The following is a 21,569-nucleotide window of genomic DNA, read 5'->3' on the forward strand; positions in this document are numbered from 1 at the left end:
TTACCACAAAATATTTGCTAAAACTCTGCTTTTCAGCTTATTATATGTTCTCTCCATAATGTGACTTTAGGATAGAGCAGAGACTATACTATCATATACTGTAATTTCTGTAAATGCACCCAGATAGACTCTGGAAAATAAAGACATGTTATAACAAAACAAAATAAGGCTGAATTCCTAACTGCACCTACCTGGGAGTAAGCCCCGCTGAGTTCAATAGGACTTCCTTGTGAGTAGACATGGTGAGGATAACACTATAGGTGATACTTTTGGCAGTGCAAACTTACGCATATTTACTATGAAGGATAATCCATTATATTCAATGCACCTTTCTCTCAGAAATAAAACCCAGTGGCACTTATTTTTGAGTATACATATTGTGTGTTTCAGGATAGGGGGCAGTTTGACAGCATGATGCCTGAGTCCCTTGTGATTCTTGGGCTCTGGATCCAAAAAGAGTTGAAATCTAATTGAGGATTCCATTGTTGAATTAGCCAAGCAAGAGTCCTAAGTACCACCTAAGTGTGGTGGTTAGGAAAACAAAGGCAGTGACTTTGTGCCAGAAGACAAATGGGTGGACCTCCCTTCCTCACCCAGTGAGAGGGATCATCGCCAGAGTTGAGTGTATGTGAGCTGGGATAGAGGCAGGCTGCTGGCAGAGGCTGGGGAGTGAGAGCCATGCTTGATTTCTGATTGATTTCCAAGGCCGTGACTATGGAAGAAGCAAGGGGGTGTTAATGCTGTGAGCCCGTCCATCTTAGGCTTTGCAGAATGAACTATTTGCTATTAACTATTATAACCGAAATTACCAAGTTTGAACATTCTGCATTTGCATTAGGTTGCCTTTCAGAGTTTTTGCATGAGGATATGTTTAAATGATACAATAGGGAAATTCGTGAATGACAAATTTAGAGAACACAATAGACAAATCCATGAATTAATCTCCTGCCCCTGGTTTATAGAATTTTAAAAGAAAAAAGGGGAATAAATCAGTGTCTTTATCTAGTATGGATTTACTGTAATACTACTAGAGTATTAATGGCACAGAAAAGTTTAAAATGTACCACACATGGCAAAAGAAAGCATCTTTTCAACCACCATGAATTATTGAAGGCTTCCACTTTAAGATGAGAGTCCACCTACACATTCTTAAATATTGGCTTAATTTATTGCTACTTAATATTCAAGAGCTCAGTGGCACAGCACATACTTTGCATGCAAAATGTTCAAAGTTCAGTTCCTTACAACTCCAGTTACAAGGATCTCATGTAGCAAGGCTAGGAAAGTCCTCTGAGGCTTTGAAGAGCCACTGCTGGGCACAGTAAACCAAGGAATGTGCTAGACTGAGGGATCAATGGCCTCACAAGATATGGTGTGTTTCTTTGTAGTTGGCAGGCAGGTATCAGCAATATGGCTGCCACTGTTCTGTCAAACAGAATTCCTGTCGAGATATGGCAAGTGCCCGCACTCCAGAAACAGTTGAAGACAACTTTGTTCTTATGGGCTTTTTCAACAAGATAATTGGGTCTTTACCATTTGTCAGGATTTCAGTCTTGTTTAAAAGGTATTATTTTGTGTTTTCAACTGTGTTTAATTATTTCATGTATAAATTAACTTTAGACAGTAGTTTAGAAGGTGATTAATACATTTGTTGCAGAAATAATAATAATAATAATAATAATAATAATAATAATAATAATAATAATAATAATAATAATAATTTTATTTCTAGACCACCCATCTGACTGGGTTTCCCCAACCACTCCGGGCGGCTCACAAGAATATATTAAAAGCACATTAAAACATCAAGCATTAAAAACTTCCCTAAATAGGACTACCTTCAGATATCTTCTAAAAGTCAGATAGTTATTTTATTTCCTGGACATCTGATGGGAGGGCATTCCACAGGAAGAGTGCCACTACCTCTGTAATAATAATAATAATAATAATAATAATAATAATAATAATAATATTTCAAGAACATATATCCTCTGCCACTTGAAAGAGTGCAATTCCAGAAATCAGTTTCTTTAAAATATATAACTTCTTCTTTTAGTTCTAATGTGACTGCTGTTAAATTAGCGTGATATATATGCGATTACATCCTTAACAAGCCCATGTCCTGCTGCTTACTAATCTCTCTGGTTGTTTGATTCAGTCAACCATGTTTTAGGCATGTTCCCCCACCCTTTGCTTTATGTGACATATTGCCTGATGAATAGTTCTGGAGAAGTCAAACACTTGCCACTTGGGTGGTATTTTGGTCGGTCCTAATAAAAGTATTGCCGAAGTGGATTCAGACATTTTTTACTGTGTGTTTCCTTTTACAAGTTTTTGTTCTATCAAAACAAAATTAAAAAATTCCTTCCAGTAGCACCTTAAAGACCAACTAAGTTAGTTCTTGGTATGAGCTAAAAGAACAAGAACTAACTTAGTTGGTCTTTAAGGTGCTACTGGAAGGAATTTTTTTATTTTGTTTTGACTATGGCAGACCAACACGGCTACCTATCTGTAATTTGTTCTATCAGTTTGTTTTGGGGTTTTTTAGCTGTACTTATTTTTATCTGCAAGCCACCTCAACTCCCTGTCAGGAAAGAACGTAGGTATAATTTAACAACAACAATCTGTATATTCTATTCAATTCCTTTCATGAAATCATTTATTAGATCCCAGTTTATTTGCATTTTTAAAACAATAAAATTTGGAGATGCCGTATTTGCAATTAAAATTTTGCATAGTACTGTATGCTTCCACAGTTTAGAAAAGTGTATCTGCTATATTGCTGTTCCTGTGTCATTCTTTTCAAAAATCAAATTGCTTGCTGCTTAAAATTCTTCAGTGAATGGCGTAATTATGATTTTAATGCTGTGCTGAATGAAATGTCTGATGGTTTTGTTTTTTTAAGGAGCTGTACTTTCTTTAATTCGAAAGGCATCTTTCAAGATCTGAAAGGATGGCAGCAATTAAAAAGAAAATACTATGGGGACAAGCCTGCAGTGCGTGGAGGAAAAGATTGTTATTTGTTATTTACTTATAAAATTTCTGTGCCGCCCTTCATCCAAGGATCACAGGGTGGTTTACAATATTTAAAAAGAAGACTACATAACAAAAGAAAACAATACCCCCCCCCCACAGTTTTAAAGGCCATGGATTGTTTAATTAGCCAAAGGCCTGGGAGAAAAAGAATATTTTTGCCTGGCGCCTAAAGACATGTAACCAAGGTGCCAAGCGAGCCTCCCTCTTTAACATCTGTGAAGCTTTACATAAACTACAGTCACACCATGGATCCCAAATGCCTTGGTACTTGGACGTTTTGGCTCCTGAACGTCACAAACCCAGAAGTGAGTGTTCCGGTTTGCGAATGTGCTTTGGAACCCAAACATCCAATGAGGCTTCCGCGGCTTCTGATTGGCTGCAGGAGCTTCCTGGAGCCAATCAGAAGCTGCACTTTGGTTTCCGAATGTTTTGGAAGTTGAACGGACTTCTGGAGCAGATTCTGTTCAACTTCAAAGGTACGACTGTATATGTAAAAAGGGAGCAAGCTTTCAAGGACAGATTATTCCATCAAGTGTAGGTTTATGCTTCATTGACTAGTCAGTGTAAACCAATTACAAAAATCTTGTGTGCTTAAACTTGATCAGGTTAATTAATGATGATCTCCTAGCAGCCCTTTCAATTGTTAAAGGATAGCAGACAGTGGCATAGCGTGGGGGGTGCAGGGGGGCCCAGTCGCACCGGGCACAACATCTGGGGGGGCACGCTCGCCGCCTCTGGAGTCGCCAAAGAGCCTCGGGCGCAGGCTGTAGCAGAGCCCCATGTCTCGCGGAACCGACGAGCAGTGCGCGCATCTGGGCTGAAGGCGTCCGGCAGGCAGCGGCTCTCAGCACTCGCCGTGGTCCCCGCGCATCAGGGCCACGGAGGGCGCGCCAGGCAGCCCCTCCTCACAGCCCCGCCGCCGCCGCTGCTGCTGCAGCTGCTGGGCCATGTTGCATTTTCCTCGCCTCTCTGCCCTCCTCCTCCGGGCAAGCGGCGTCGTTTGGGCGGCAGCGCCAGTGGCAACTCACCTCAGATCACCTGACACGGACCCGCCGCCGCCATGGCTACCTTACTGTAAATACCCCAGCCCAGGCAGCAGCAAGAAGAAGCTGGCAGCGGTGGCAGGTTAGGGGTTAGGGGCGCAAATTACTTGCCTTGCCCCAGGTTAGGGGGCGCAAATTACTTGCCGTGCTGACAACCCACGCTACGCCGCTGATAGCAGATGATTAAGAAATAGCAGGAAGAAAAAGAAGTTTGTTGCTAGAACAAGATTAGTTATCAACATCAGTGGATGTTATCAGATGTTGAAGCACATATGGAGTAGGAGACACCAAACAACCACCAGCTGCCTACTGACACTGGTGTAATTACATGTAAATATAAGCAGGTCTTGGATTCCTTGACTGAATTAGGAAACCATTCTTTTTTGCACCTTGCATAGTCCATTAATGAAACTACCAAAATACTTAATTGCTTCAGGAGCAGACTTGACAGCAGGGATTGGAGGACTTATTTCAGCCTGAACAGTTTCCATGAACAGCGCTCCATTGATTTTTGTGCATACTTTGTTAAAACAAATTGTAGTTTTAACTGTAGCACTGACACTGGTGGTGGCTGGAGAGGAATCTGTGGCATGCAACACCTTCCACCAGCTACTTGCCATCGTGGACAAACAGTCTGGCCGCAGATATGTATGTGCTTTGGTAACCTCTAGATTAGACTGCTCAATGTGCTGTATGAAGGGCTGCCTTTGAAGGCTTCTCAGAATTGGTTCAAAATGTTGTTGCTAGGTTACTAGCTGGGAGCCACTATTTAAATAGCTGTGATGGCTGCCATTCCACTTTTTGGATTCCACTTTTTGGATTCAGATTACTCACTGCTGCCACCTTCCCTAACCCAAGCTATATCTCTGGGCTTTGGGGAGGGGGGAAAGGTAAGGCAGCAATTCACAGATCCTCCTTCTGACAAGAGTTATGCTTGCCTTGAGCCTGCTCATGGGATTCAAAGCACACACCTCACAACTCTTCTAGATATGAGCACTCTTGCACCTCTCTCCTTTTTATGCTTTTTCATTGCTGAGAGGAGTGCAGCTGAGCTATAGTCACACTCTGGCAGCAGTTGCCAAGGCGGTGCCTTCTACGTAGATATACCGTATTTTTCTGTGTATAAGATGCCCCCCATGTATAAGACGGCCCCTATTTTGGGGGACTCTAAATAGAGCTAATCGCACATTGGCGAAGCCACCAATCGTCTGCACGCTCGCTGAAAGCAAGCACCAATCGCTCGCCCAATTGCCGCAGCAGCCAATAGCCAGCAGACCTTGCAGCATCCACCAATCACCCGCAAAAACGCCGCAGACAATATCCGGCTTGTGGCAGCCACCAATCGCCCATCCCACTTCTCCACTATCCATGTATAACACAACCCCAAATTTTTAGCATAATATTTTAATAAAATGACCTAGTCTTATACTCGGAAAAATACGGTACTTGAGCTGCAAGTCCCATCATCCCTGACTACGCACTAGCCAACAAGCCCACTGACTTATCACTATAATCAACTCTGCATCTGGATTGAGTTTGAAAATATTCACCTCCATCCACTCCACCACTGGTGGCCGGCATGGATTTTGAGACCTCAGAGCCCCATCTGGAAAAGAAGAAATAGAACTGAGTTTCGTCAGCTTGCTGACAGAGTATAAAAGTGAAAAGCCTTAGCATTCTGAAGTACACCACAGAACAATAATATATTATTATTTTCCTTGTCTATCATTTCAAGCCACATAGGTATACCCAAGAGGCAAGAAGATTAATGCTTTCATCTTCTTATTTAGTAGACTGGACTGGCTCTATTATAATCATGTTAGTAGTAATCATGTTAGTAGGAAGACAGAGTATGGATTCCACGGGTGGCTCCCACTCAATATATGATTATCTCAAAAGCAAGTTAACATTTGAAAGTGACTTGTAGCCTCTTCCCCAAACAAAAATTACCGTACCGCCGCTTCTGAGGTAATGCAGAAAACATTATTCACCTGGGGTTATTTCAAAGCAAAACGCAGAGAAAATATAATTTTAGTAAGCTGGCACTGACCCAGAGGTTGAACCAAAACAAGCCGCAAACATTCAGAGACAGAAGCAGAAATCAAAGTATGATTGTAATTAAAATGGGGTTTTTTATGTAGCCTTCATTCAAATGTACTTTATGAATACCTTTTTTCTGAACAACTGCAGACCCAATTTAAAGATGGAAAGAAGAAATTGCATCCTTTGAAGTGCTGCAAGCAGAATGAAATGGTTTTGCAAACACCGGTATTAAGACATTTGTGTAAGTCTCAGAAATGAGCCCAGCTGAACAAAAGCAGACATTTAATGCACTTTATTCTTGTTTAATTCATAGAATCATAGAATTATAGAACTGGAATGGGCCCCAAGGGTCATCTAGTCCAACCCCCTGTAATGCAGGAATCACAACCAGATCATGCATGACAGGTTACCATCCACTCTCTGCTTAAAAACCTCCAGGATATAAATATAAATATAAGCAGGATATAAATTGCATCATTAAGACTGCAATCTGATACCTACTTGCCAAAGAGTGAGCCCCACTGAATTCAATGGGCCACACTTCTGATGGAGTGGTGCTGTATAGAATTGTGCTGCAAGGCTGCAATCATATACAGTCATACCTTGGGTTACAGACGCTTCAGGTTGCGTTTTTTCAGGTTACGGACCACTAAAACCCTGAAGTACCAGAACGGGTTACTTCTGGGTTTTGGCAATCGCGCATGCGCAGAAGCGACAAATCGCAACCACCACGTGTGCAGACGCGGGTTGCGAACACGGTGGGTTGTGAATGTGCATCCCACACGGATCACGTTCGCAACCTGATTGTCCACTGTATACACTTACCTGGCAGTGAGTCCCACCACTGCTTATTTCTGAGCAGATATACATAGGATTGCACTGTAAATAATCTGTTGGCTATAGATGAAGAGCGTTTAACGTAGAGACACTGTGGCAAAATATGCTAATCTTCTGAAATTATTTGCATATAATGTGATTTGTATAAGCAATTATTATGTCTTCTGGTTCGTTTAATTAAATGAAACTGTTTCCACCATGAAATATCCTCAAACGTCTGCATGTACTGAGATACTACAGCATCTATCATAACTGATTAATCCATCCATTTAAACAGCGAATCTCTATAATCCGTTGATAGCCCTACTATGCTGGCTGTTAAACTAACTCTTTAGTCTGGAGTTGTGATCCCATGTATAGTTAACAGAATCAATTCGCCTACTAAAATTTGAATCTTATGGTAGATATGGGTAGCCACCCAGCCTAAAGTACAGTGCCACACTGGAAAGTCGATGCCTAGATTTTCCCACTGTGCCTATTTCACAAAACATAAACCAAAGCTTTTATTTTTGATGATCCTCACAGCTTTCTTTTCTGTCTCCAAATTCTAGTAACACAATGAGTCACAGTAAGCTTAAATGAACAACTACAATGGAGCCAACTACCCTCAGTGTCTGATTTTAAATGACTGTTTTGTTGGAAATTTAATGAAGCTTATATTTGGGAAACTGAACCTGCGCTCTGAAATGAATGAGAAGACCTTCAGCCTGGAGTTAATAGGGGAAAAGATGATTGCTTCTCCAAGAAACAATGCAGCTGTCAAAATTGCTATTAATGTGTACATACTTTTAAGACTCTCTTCATACATAGAGATTCATATGAAGAGTGTGGGCAGATGTGGAACAGGAAGAAGAAAGGGACTTGTTAGTCAGTGTGAACATATTCCTTTCAATTAATCATAGCAACCCTTCAAAGCTCTTAAGGGAAATCATTAGAGTTGCGCTTTCATATTCCTTCCTGCAATTTTTTTTTTTTTTTAAAAAAGCCTACAATACAATATGTCTTTAGAAAGTAACCATGTACTGGTTACCAAAAAGTTTTGTCTGATGTGTTCCCAAAGAATAGCTCTTTTGAAATATTTAGCAGGTTATGTTGAAGTTAATTAATCCTGTTTAATGCAGGCCAGGGTCTCAAGGCACATGGAGCCACATTCTCGCTGAAGCTAAGCAGGTCTGGGTCTGGTCAGTGCCTGGACAGATGACTGACTAGGAACCACACGCATACTTCATTGGGTTCCATGCTACTTAAGCTGACAAACCACCAAAGCGCAAGGTTGAAAACGTGAGTCATCCTTAGGTTAGATCCAGTTACAAAATACTTCTGAAGACTATTGAGTGCTGCTGCTTTATCTAGGATTATTCTCCACTGGAATTATGGAATCTTAGGTAGACAATGCACATTAGCCTTCCCAAGACTAAATCTGAGCTGTACAGAAAAGCAAATGTGTGCAACAACAACAACAAAATCCTTTTGAGTGCCTCCAGACTATCACTACTATGTAGGAGGGAGTCTGCGTCCCAGAAAATTAGTTTGTACAGTTAAAGTGGATTTGAGCACTCTGTTTTCCCATGATGGCCTTCATTGATGCCCCCCGTCAGGCACACCGGACTCTGAATTTTTATTTAAATACTTTTAAATAAGTCTCTAGCCCTCCTAGAAAGAAAATAATGAAGTAAAATAAGCAATTTCTGTGAAATGAGCCAGCATGGCTGCTCCTGCCTGTCAGGTTTTTAGCCAGTAAGTGAAGTCAGAGCAGTGATTGATAAGTGAGTTGTTTGGACACCAGATTATAGGAATATTTAGAGTCCTAAAGAACTGCTATTTCCCCCTCCACTTTCTTGCACTTTTCCTGCTTCTGTCTTATTTCTAGTTCTTTGAATCTCCATAATTTGCCTTTGCATCTTTACTATGGTGGGTTCATCTTAGATCAGGTAGTCCTTAGAAGTTATTTTCTGCAGATACTACTACACAATAAGTGTGGAAGGATGTCAAACAATCCCTCCCAAAAGCCAAATGTGAAAACGCTGTGAAGAGACTTGGACATGTCTCCTGCTATGCAGGAGCTAAAGACCAGGCAGCTATTAACAATTCACTGTACAGTGGTACCTCAGGTTAAGTACTTAATTCATTCCAGTGGTCCGTTCTTAACCTGAAACTTTTCTTAACCTGAAGCACCACTTTAGCTAATGGGGCCTCCTGCTGCTGCCACGCAGCCAGAGCATGATTTCTGTTCTCATCCTGAAGCAAAGTTCTTAACCCAAGGTAATATTTCTGGGTTAGCAGAGTCTGTGACCTGAAGTGTATGTAACCTGAAGCGTATGTAACCCGAGGTACCACTGTATAGTTTACCTAAAGTACAATGGTATATATCTATTATTAGAAGAAAGTCTCTTTGTGTAAGCCCAGTATTTGGTTTAAGATGGCACTAGCGAAAACATGGAGTTTGTGTCTATAACAGCTGCATGTCAGGCAGAAATTAAAGTATGAAAATATAGTTATGGACAAAGCTTTACCACAATTGCACTGTCTAATTTTGTGTTATGCCATGCCCCCATGGCAGCCACTTTGTGATTTGCATCCATGACAAGTATGACTCCAGCTATTTTTATTTATTACAGATCATTATTGTAAAACTGAGTTTGTATTATATCATAGAATCATAGAGTTGGAAGAGACCCTGAGGATCATCTAGTCCAACCCCCTGCAATGCAGGAATCTGCAGTTGCCCCATACGGGGATCAAACCTGCAACCTTGGCATTACCAGCACCGCACTCTAAACAAGTGGGCTGATATGCAGGCTGATATTTGTTTTATTATTTATTTGGGGGCAGGGGGTTTTATATGATACAGTGTACTGCTTAGATGTTCCATATTAAGGAGTACAGAGATATGTTAAATAAATAAAAGTAAGTAGATCATATTCTGCAATGCAGGGAAGTTACATGGTAGATGAGATAATGAGGAAAAGGTTCCCCATAGGCAGAAAATTTTAAAATCACTGCTCTGCACGATGCCCCAAATATGTCTTCATCTTTTAAACTGAACATGGGAAATAAAGCCTTGACAGCGAGTTTGGAGCTTCCAAAAAAGGAAAACCTGATGCTTTTCGTGTCTATTTATTGTATAAGCTTTCTGTCGCTCTGCTTCTAGTTAGCATGGCATGTATATTTACAGAATATAAGAGGAGGAGGCTGACTGACTGACAAAACAATTCTATAGAGTCCAGTTAACTTCAACATATGCCCTGAGTTGAATAAGGTTACCAAACTGGAAGAAGTTTCATAAGTGTGTCTCATGATTTGAGCATATTTTTTCTGTCTGTAATGGTATGTCTACTCTGATTAATGCTATATGTGTGTGTGTGTGTGTGTGTGTGTTTACCAAAGTATAGCTTAAACTTTTTTGTATATGAGCTCTGTCCCAGCTTCTGCCAACCTAGCAGTTCGAAAGCATGCCAGTGTAAGTAGATAAATGGGTACCACTGCAGTGGGAAGGCAAACAGCGTTTCCGTGCGTTTTGGCACTCGTCGCGGTGTTCTGTTGTACCAGAAGCAGTTTAGTCATGCTTGCCACATGACCCGGAAAGCTGTCTGTGGACAAATCCCAGCTCCCTCAGCCTAAAGCAAGATGAGCGCCGCAACCCCATAGTCACCTTTGACTGGACTTAACCATCCAAGGGTCCTTTATCTTTTACTACCAGGAAAATATCTGCTGGACAGCACAATAAAGATGCAGTGGAGGCAGCAAAGTATACCTTCTTTGCTAGGTAGGCATGATGATGAGGCCTCACTGGTGTTTGATTGCATTCAAGTGGAGTTTTCCTCCACTGGCATTCGAGCTTGCTTCTTCGCCCTAAACTCTGGAGTCTACTAGGGAGCCAAACAGGCTCTACAAAGTGGGAGACAGCACTCAGGAGCAATCATGTCAATGGCCCAAGCCATTTGGGTGTTCCAGAAGTCAGCCAGGGCTTTGACAGGAGCACCAGTATTATCAGCTGGAAAATTCCCCAGAGCTGTCTGGAAACCCATTGGATACACCAGCCTCTGAGGGCAGACTATCCTAATAGGTCTTCCACCTCCACAGAGTAGAAAATATGCTGAAAGCCTAAATCTCAACAGGAAGTGATCTGGTAGTGACAAGGGACTGGTGTTAATATCCCCCACTTTCTATAGTACTAGCAGTGCAACTTTGAGCTTGCAGCAAGAAATTATGCTTACATAATGCAAATATGGAGACATATATGGGGATGGGGGAAAGTATATTCCCAACCTTTCACTTAAAATAGAGGAAATAAACAGAATCATGTCAATAAAAAGAATCTCAACCACTTCCCAGGAGGAAGTAAGGCAGTCAAAAAGAGATAGTGACAAAAAATGTCATCCATACATTTTTGAAATGGAAGGAACTGAAACCATTTAATCCACAAAGCGTGTTAGTTCAGAATATCCATAAAGCTTTCTTTATAACGTACTCAGTTTCTCCTCCTTGAAACGTAGAACTGAAAATGTTTACAGCATTATCTTGACCCTTCTATTCTCCTAACAATGCAGACAATAAACTATAGTTTGGTTAGACTGTATGCAGACCGCAGTTTCCTGTAGTGCTGAACAGGAAACAGTGAAAAAGTACAAAGTAATGTTGCCAAAGAGGTACCAACTAGAAGGGTTTTGTGTTGCAGTCACTGATGTGGACCATGTGCCTGCATGGGGATGCCTTGTGGGTCTTGGATGCACCAATTTAGGACACCAAATACCTGCCTTAGAAGGTGGGAAAGGAAAATCATGAGAAGAGCCAGTTGCACACAATATATGCCTAGCTTCCTGGAAACCTCAAGCAGGAAATAGTGTGCTGTCTGTGAGAAGGAGATACTTTGTGTGCATGTGAATCACTGGCTAACCAGTTAGAACCAAAAGAACTACAGTTCATTAGAAGGTGGCTATGGGGGCATCCACCCTCCCACCATGGATTTGAAGGGTCTTCAGAGCCCCAGGGATTCTTGTGCCTTCAGAAAACACCCAGTGAACTCCTCACTCAGATGAATTTATAACCTTCTCATCCTCAGAGCCTGTCAGCAACTGGGAACTTCTGCACCCTGGGGTCACCCAGGACCCACCCAGGCTCAGCTGCAACTAGCTACACCAGCCATTCCAGTTACCTGCTCCTGAGGAGCCTGATTCTTCTGTGCCTTGAGGCATGCACTTAATTGGCACGTAGCTGCCTCTTTCTGCACCTCCTGACACTGGCATTCCCCTCTCTAATTTTGCAGGTGAGACAGCTGCTGCAGGTAAGTCAGCAACCCTGTCCACAGGTCCCTTCTAGTCCTCTGCTGCAGATGGGCAAATCATAGCTTCTCCTGCTCTGCTGGAGATATCTAAGGTAACACTGAGTCAGGAGGCCCCCTTGGGCCTTCAAACTTCGGTGTCTTCATCTCATCTGATGGAAGCATGACACCAAGTGGATTCTGGCCCATTCTGAGAAGCTTATGCCTACATACATTCATGAGCCTTCAAGGTGTCTTAAGACTCAAATCATTCCTTCAAGCATATGGATCTCACTGTTGTGTTTCCACATGAGTTTACCTCAGGACTGCTAATTCCCCACAGTTTAATAGTCTGATCTGTCTGGCATATGAGAAAGGCCCCTCACAGCCTGCTGATCAACACCTATTGTCCACTTCTGTATGTAAGTCGCCCTACTAACTTATGGAAGCTTCCATTGTGAAAAGGGATATTGAAATGGCATGCTAAATAGTCACTGGAGATAGATTGCTCAAAGCATTGTATACGTATGAATAGGCATCTCTGCTTGTAGGATGGGATATTTGCAGGGGCGGGAATTAGACCTACTGATGACATTTTAAGATGAATAACAAAAAGAATAAGGAGGTGTGAAGAACAATAAGAGATGGGATAATTGGTGTAATTTTGTCCACAACCAACCAAGCAGATTGTTCTGCCAGTCACTTAAGAAGAGCAGCAATCAGCTTAGATGCTGCCATGATTACAGGCAATGGAAAAGCCATTTATTTGAATGGAGTATTTTAAATACATACATACATACATACATACATACTGTTATCTGAATAACTAAACTTATTCTGTAGTTAAGATACACACTGCGGATGCTATGGCTAAAGAGCAGTTTCACTTTAATGTATCATTATCATTCCATTTCTTTTTATTTCTCATTGTAAGCTGTCCTGGCTTTATTATAGGGCAATCTATAACCACAGAAAGTAAACGATTGAATGAATAAATACACACAGGAGGAATAATTTAATGATAAATTTCTATGGATTGATTGATTGCATTGCATTTATATACCACCTCCCCCAAGGAGCTTGAAGTAATGTAGATGGTTCTCCCCACCCCATTTTATCCTCACAACAACCTGTGAGGTAACTTAGGCTGAGAGACAGTGATTGGTCCAAGGTCACCCAGTGAGCTTCATGGCTGAGTGGGGATTTGAACTCTGGTCTCTCAGGTCATAGTGCAACACACTAACCATTACACCACACTGGTTCTCTTACACCACACTGCAGTGGGTTATGAAGTTACTATATGACTGGGCCAAAATAAGAAGCAACGAGGAAGAAAATATTTCCAAGTTTTCAAGACCTCCATATTGAGAAGCTGAAGTAAGCTTCCTTGCAAAACGCAATAGTGATGGAGTGGATGCAGCCTTGAACAAGGACTAGGGGGCTAGAAATGTCTGGCTGAAACTTACCTTGCTGGAAGACAAGATTTGTTGGAAATGTCTTGTTGAAAGTTGCACTACAGATAACTTTCAGTTGTCAGTTAATGAGTAGTGGGTATGGAGTTGAAGGAACAGCTGGAATGCTGCCTGTTAATTGGACTTGTGACAGCACTGTCACAGTGACCGATGAGACAGGTAAATAGTCTGGCTGTTGAATGACTATTTTTGAAATCTGAACAAGTCTTTTATTGCAGCTTGACACCACTGCCAAACCTGATCTCCAAAAGCACTTTTCCAATTATCCCTTGACAATGTCAACTAGATGGAAATGGTTGAGCAAAACTTCTGGAGAGAAGGTTGGGACGACTTGCAGCACAAACCTATGGGCATTAATTGGAAATAATTTCAACTTTGTTCAGTGGGGCTTACTTCTCTCTGTGTGTGTCCATAGATGTGTTATATCTGTAATAATTTGGAATAAATTCCTCCTCTGGATTCCTAGGCAATGCACATTAATTTTAACACCACTCTTGAGATATGTAGTTATGGAGTGGACGTACGTCAAAAGCTTTTGAAGCCATTGTTTTATGTGAAGCAGGGGAGCTTTCACAGACTCAAATGTTATAAGAAAACTTCTTTAAAAGAATCATACTCCTGGTCTAAATTCATTTTCGTCCAGTAGAATCAAAAAGGCTGTTTGCTACAAATAAAACTCTCACACCATCTGCTCTTTGTAGTTATATATTTCTAATCTGTTCTTGGTCCAATCCACAAAGCCACATTCATATGTTTAAAAGAAGCCTTTTCTCTAAGATAGTCACAAACAATTTTCAGTTTTGAAAACAATGTCACTAAAATAATCTCTCCCAGGTTTTAGAACGAAACCTTTAACTGTAATAATCTTCTTTTTTTTTTTGAGATTCTATATACATTACACTGATCACCAATTAATTCCCTTTAGTAACAGCTGCAAACTGCTCTGCAATGATAGCAAATATATTTATATCACTAGTTTGAGACCAATTGAATCTTAATTCGCATGAGTCTCCCAGATGTCACCATAATATCATTTCCATTGGCTTTTTAGAAATTGTTTTTAGATTGTTTTGAAACCTTGGGGGGGGGAGAGAAAATAAATGCTTCCTCTTGCCTTTGATGCTTCATAGCATATTCAAGATAGATTCTATGACAGGGGGAAATCCCATAAACATATGAAGTTACCTTGTACCAAGTCAGACTACTGATTGATCCATCTTACTGGGGTCCAAAGCAACAGAGCATCTGCTTTGCATGCAGACATTCCTACGTTCTGTCTCTAGCACCTCCAGGCGGGGCTGGAAGAGAGATCCCTGTCTGAAACCCTGGAAAGCTGCTGTCAGTCAGGGTAGCCAGTACTGAGCTAGATGGTATGTTCCTATGTTTGCTGTGACTTGTAACAGGTCTCCAGGGTATCAGGTTCAGGTCTTTCTCAGTTCTTCTTCCCAGCATTTATTTAGGTGGAGGTACAAGGGACTAAACCTGGGAACTGTATGTGTATGTGTAAAGTACTATCACTAATATATAGCTTCTCTCATATGGAGAGGGATTGGATTATTAAACAGGAATTCTAACAAGTGTGAATTCAGAAAGCTATTGGATCTCAGTTTGTAAATTCAATGAATTCTGAATTCTTTAGATATTTCCTTCTGCTAGACGATGCTCAATCTGATGGCATGCAAAGGGCTCACATGGGCCAAGGAATATATTATTATTATTATTATTATTATTATTATTATTATTATTATTACACATTGGAAGAACAAACCTTTACATTACAAAGGGGAGATTTAATTTTGTTTCAGTTAGTTTCTTTAGATGCTATATTGTATCAGAATATTTTATTCAACTTCCTCTGTTACAATATTTATTTAAAAAATCAGTTTGGGAGTTTGACAGTCTTTCCTTTTTCAAATTACTTCTCTTGTAGCATTGAATTCTCTCAACATGAAGCTAAGTAGCACTATATGACACTAAGCAACATTCTAGCAAGAACTCAAACTGCTGAAATCAAAATGCAACTGTTTGTAGAGGATCTCTTGTGTATTAAGAGGAAAACTTGAAAACAGGAGTTTTCAGGTAAAGTGGGGAACTTTACAAATTAATGCAATATCAGTGCAGGAGTCAAAGAAATGTTGTTTCCATGGTTGATAGGGAGGGAATGTCTTCTCTATAGCCCTGTTCTGGAAAACCTGTGGGTGGAAAATTTGGAAAAGCGGCTCACAAGATAAGATTCCAGATGACTGATATTTCATCTTGAAGCTGCCTGGAGGATGGAAAAAGCTTCTCCTGCTCCAGAAGCTAGCACTCGAACCAATGGATTCAAGTTACACAAAAGGAGATTCCAAGTAAACAACAGGAAGAACTTTCTGACAGTAAGAGCTGTTCAACAGTAGAACAGACTCCCAAGAGAAGTGGTGGACTCTCCTTCCTTGGAGGTTTTCAAGCAGAGAGTGGATGGCCACCTGTCATGTATGATCTAGTTGAGATTCCTGCATTGCAGGGGGTTGGTCTAGAGGGACCTGGGGTCTCTTCCAACTCTACAATTCTATGATTCTATCTCCCTGTGTAAACTTCCAATCTATATTGCATCTTCCTCTACCTGGTTTGGGTAAAATAATAATATTAAAACCTTGGAGAAAATATTCTCACATTTTAGGACTCCATGTAGTTTTACCCTGAGAGATTATTGAACACACATAAATTTTCATCTCTGTCACTCACAACCTAAATTAAAGTTTCTTCATAATATCTATGCTGATTCTATGCTTCTACTAACACCAGCATAACCTAGCCATGCTCTTATTCTCCTCCAACAGCAAAGAGTGCAAAAACAGAAAACTACAGGAACGCCAACATCGTACCTGACAACTAGGTTGCCATGCACCTATCATGATGATGTGACAACAGAAACATCATAATAATGGCACTGAACCCAATCCATGTATCCTCTCATATGTGCTGCAGAAGCAAATGCAGACATGTAATTTGACCCTCGGGATGCGGGTGGCGCTGTGGGTAAAACCTCAGCGCCTAGGACTTGCCGATTGCATGGTCGGCGGTTCAAATCCCCGCGGCGGGGTGCGCTCTCATCATGCGGTCCCAGCGCCTGCCAACCTAGCAGTTCAAAAGCACCCCCGGGTGCAAGTAGATAAATAGGGACCGCTTACCAGCGGGAAGGTAAACGGCGTTCCGTGTGCTGCGCTGGCTCGCCAGATGCAGCTTGTCACACTGACCACATGACCCAGAAGTGTCTGCGGACAGCGCTGGCTCCCGGCCTATAGAGTGAGATGAGCGCACAACCCTAGAGTCTGGCAAGACTGGCCCATACGGGCAGGGGTACCTTTACCTTTACCTTTACCTTTTTAGTTTGACCCTCAACCCTCAGTTTACTAAATTATTTTGACCTTTAAAAGCAGCAGTAGAGACAGACATAGTAGGAGCTAGATGCCGGCGTATTTGATTATAACTGACATGATGAGTATCAGTGAGATCATCTTCCCTGTCACCAGCAGGAAAGATTCAACTATTTACCACTAAGAGTGTGTTCTGAACACTTCTTTCACCCAGAACTGTTTACATCCACTGGGGCAGGGTGGAAGCCTTTGATTGTAAACCCATCAGCAGTACTGCAGTCATTAGAATTTTTATTTTCCAGCATGAAACAGAATGTGGGTCAGCTTGAAGGCAAATATGACAACTTCTACTGTGAACTTCCAGTTAATCAGAGCGGTGCCGTTTTGAGAGCCTTAAGCAGATGGTTTTCACAGAGTGCTATTACAGTAATGGCAACAGAACCGATGTGTGCTCCAGTTCAAAAATAAGCAACATGGCAAAGTAACTATAGAAACTGTATCTAAAACTTGATCCTGACTTGTTTTGACTAAATCATAGCTTAAACAAACCACAGTCTCCAAAGTCTGGAGTTGTGGTTTGTTTACAAGTGGAAGCAGATACATCTGAACTTTCTGTGGCCATCAACAGCAGTCCTCAATGTGGCTACAATTAAGATTTATTTTTTTCCTGATAGAATTAAAGAAGTGTTCTTGTACAGCCCCACTGGTAGTTCCTGTGCACCCTATCCATATGCTAAAAAGCCCACTTGGGTGGCTGAAGAATCAGATCACTTTAGCCCAGTTTGTGTTTTTGTTCTATTGGCAGGTAAGTCAGATTTGGCTGGCTGCGCCCCACTGGGTCTCCCTTTAGCTTCTGGGGTGCATGTCACTGACAACATTGCACCTATCAAAGCAGATTTATAGGACTGGACTATAAATAATCTGTAGTCTATGTTTCTATAGAAAAGAGCTTATTTGGATGTATTTGTCCACATATGGCACAATACAAAAAAAGCATGCTTCCATCCCAATGAGACCCATTAGTTTCCAAGAAATGCAATGTGGCTCCTTTAACTTAGTCTGCATGGTGACCATTTGACTTCAAAGCTGGTAATATATGGAAACTGTACAGATAAATATCTACCTTCTTAGAACATCCTCAGTGTTCATAGCAATTGCATGAGCTGTATTAAGATGGTGACTTTTACAATAATAACTAAGCAGCTGTACATGCCCCCAGAAGATGACAATCACTGGTGGCAGGTATTAAGAGGTTATTGAAGTACACAGTCTCTTCAAAAGGAAGTACTTCTTCACACAACACATAGTTGGAATTTGCTCCCACAAGGTATGATGATGGGCATCAGCTTAGACAACTCCATGGAGGTTAAGGCTATCAGTGACTGTTGGGTTGATCCATACTTCTGCTTGTGTTGTGCCTGGAAAGCATAGGTCCAAGTGGTTTCCCCCTTGCCCTTGTTCCTTTCCAACGGAAAACCTGCTATTTAGCGATAGATCAAAACAAATGTCAATCCAAGGAAAACCTAAATTGCTGTTTGTTTTGATTGCATGCTAAAGAGTGGGAAAGCAGTGGGACAAGAGGAAGCACGAATAAACCCTTAGACATGATGTTATGTCGTACCTCCAGCATCAGAAGCAATTATAGTGGAAGAGTGCCACTGCCCTGCTTGTGAGCTTCCCAAAAGTATCTGGCAGCCCACTGTGAGAAACAAGATGCTGGACTAAACAGGCCTTTGAGCTGACCCAACTGGGCTTTCTAGTGTTCCAATGTATCCCTCATATTGTTCCAAACAGTTATTTTCATACTGGGCCCCAAACAGTAGAATGGTATGGAACGTATTAGGCAAATCTGAAGGGAAAAAATGACTTTCCATTACGTAAGTGTCCAGTGTTTTGGGCCATCCATGATTCTTCTGCTGAAGTGAATTTTTCCCAGGCAGGATTGTTGTTCTGGAAAAGGAAGCACCTGAGCATTAACTTCTCTTACCAAAAATTCATTGGTTACAAGTGGTGCCCAAGTGAAGCAGTTCTTCTGTTCTGAGGCACCTAGGAGGAAACTTTCCAATTATTTTCTTATAAGGGTCAGTGGAAGATAATAGGAATTATATATTTAGGCAGCACCAGAGAGGAGCCAGCCTCCAAAAAAGATGTCTCTGGGAGTTTGTTGTCATTACTAATGCAGAATCCTATCAGGAGAGGATCACTCAGTGAGGCCCTTTCTATCTGTGTACCATTAACTCTGACTTCACAGACACATATCAATGTGTGCTTTTTCTGTGTGTAAACATCTGACTCCATATCACTTTGTAAACAGACAAATCTGCAGCTGATGAATTAGGCTCTTGTCTGTGAAGCCTCATGCCACATGTGTTAGTCTTTAAGACATCGTAACAGACAGCAATGGTTGTGCAGCTGTTCTGCTAGAATTCAACACTACATCTGATTCTCACAGTATGTATGTCCACAGAGGGACTGCACATCTTTCTTTGCTGTGCTATGCATCTGGGCTGTGTACAAATGTATCTACCTATATTCAATGTGTGTATGTGCAAAAGTGTGTCTGAGATGTGTGTGATTTCTCCACCCACCCACACCTGGTTCTCCATCTCTTCCTTTTCAGCTTATGCCATAATAAAACGCCTTCATGTTTAAGGTGCCACAAGGCTCCCTGTTGGTTTTCCTCAAAGCTGCCAACACATCGTAAAGAAACCGGAGGCTTTTCTCTTGGGCATGGTAGGCCAAATGGTTCCAAAGAAAGATGGAACATTTTTTATGTACGCAACAACAGCAGCAAGAATTCTTTTGGCAAAGTATTGGAAGACTAAAGAATTACCTACTCTGGAAGAATGGCAGACCAAGGTGACTGAATTTATGGGACTGGCAGAGATGACCGGCAGAATCCGTGACCAGAGGAGAGAGACAGTGGAAGAAGACTGGAAAAAAATCAAAATCTATCTTAAAAATTGTTGTAAAATTTCGGAATGTTAAGATGTCAAGGGATTGGATATAAAGAATTACAGCTGTAAAAATTGAAACTTAAAAATTTTTAGAGAGAATTAAATATAAAAAGGGATGAAGGATTGCTAAAAAATTTTAAAACAAGAATGCAGTGAAGGGGAGGTTTGGGGAAGTCGGTTATGTTTGTTTGTTTTTTGTTTATGTTGTAAAATTAATAAAAATTATTTAAAAAAAAAAAAAAAACAAAGCTGCCAACACATCATGGCTTGTGTGCAGGTATGTATATATGAAGATCTGATCCAATGGGATTTGTTATACTCATGTAATCACATCTGGTGTTTGAGGAGGAGAGAGCTTTCCTCCTAAGTGTTGCTTTGTAGATTCACTTGGGTCCTCTTGGGGCTATTTCTGCTCTGTATAAGCATAACTGGTTATGCTGCTTTGCAGTGTTCATTACTGCTCTCTGCATGTGGCTTTTTCCGCAGTCTGCATGATGTGAGTTACTTGATCCGTTGGTGCTGAAGTGTCACAGGTGGATTTGTTGGCAAGGACAACCACCTGGGATTCTTTGATCCACATGGTTTTGCTTCCTTCCAAGTTGTTTCTAGTCAGCATGACATATGGTCTAGTATCCACCTACAGGGAGTATCTAATTTTCCTTCTTCCTTCCTCCACAGCTTGTGTGGCCCACTTTCTTGGTTCATCTCAGGTTATCCGTGCTGTGCCTTGTTTGCTCCTGCATGAGGGACACTGTGGTATCTGACATTATGTGTTATTCAGAGGGGCAGTGGTACAGCTAGGGCTGAGTCTTAGGATAAAATGTAGGCTTGGCATCCTGTGTCTCCTGGGACTGATGCTGATTGCATCCTTTCCAAACTTATTTTTTTAAAAAAAACAAAACAAAAAAAAAAAACATTGTATTGTCTGGGGTTGTAGGTACTCATTTTATGATTTTTACTTCATCCTTTTCTACAGCAACCCAGCACTTATTCGCAAGTCAGGAGCAAACCTCCACTTTACTATGATTGAAGTGGGTTTAAAGTGAAAAACTGCGCATAGAGTCTTTCTTTCAAAACGGGGTTGGCAAATTTGTTTGGTTTGTTTGTTACACACTATCCTATCAGGTCCAGAAATGTAGAAACAGTCCTAAAACATGGGGGTTTTATTTTTATTTTTGGGAGCGGGGAGCAGGAGGGAAGAAGTGCCAGTTCTGCTACTCCCCACGGAAGTCACACACAGGTCGTCTGAACGGTGCCATCCCTAGGACGGGGGTCCAGAATCTTAAAGCCACCACCTCATGACCTGGAAGGGGAGGTGGGAATGGCAGCGGCGGGCTGTGCGCGTCCAGGCTCCTTCCAGCTCCCGTGAGTCTTTGCACGTCTCCCCTCAAACTCCGCTCACGCCCTCGCTGTTGCCCAGGGATGCGGCTGGCCTCGGCGTGACCCCTGCCTGCCTGCCTGCCGCTCTTCCCCTTTTCCCGCCCGCCTGACAACTGCCCCGTCCGCTCGGCGGCGTCTCCTAGCCCTCGCGCCCCCCGCCCGGCCACGCGCGTCTCCCCTGCGCC

At 41.7% G+C, this 21,569-nt stretch overlaps 1 long non-coding RNA gene across 1 annotated transcript; it reads right to left on the bottom strand.

Moving 5' to 3' along the window:
- Positions 1–385: 385 nt before the first annotated feature.
- Positions 386–21,453, bottom strand: LOC309351203. Its single transcript, XR_014160750.1, has 3 exons — positions 21,230–21,453; positions 5,630–5,685; positions 386–712 (listed from the first exon to the last, which is right to left on the bottom strand). It is a non-coding gene; the product is annotated as an uncharacterized lncRNA (long non-coding RNA).
- Positions 21,454–21,569: the final 116 nt, after the last annotated feature.

Source organism: Podarcis erhardii, assembly GCF_964252035.2.
Source record: "Podarcis erhardii genome assembly, chromosome: 10".
NCBI classification, from domain to species: Eukaryota; Metazoa; Chordata; class Lepidosauria; order Squamata; family Lacertidae; genus Podarcis; species Podarcis erhardii.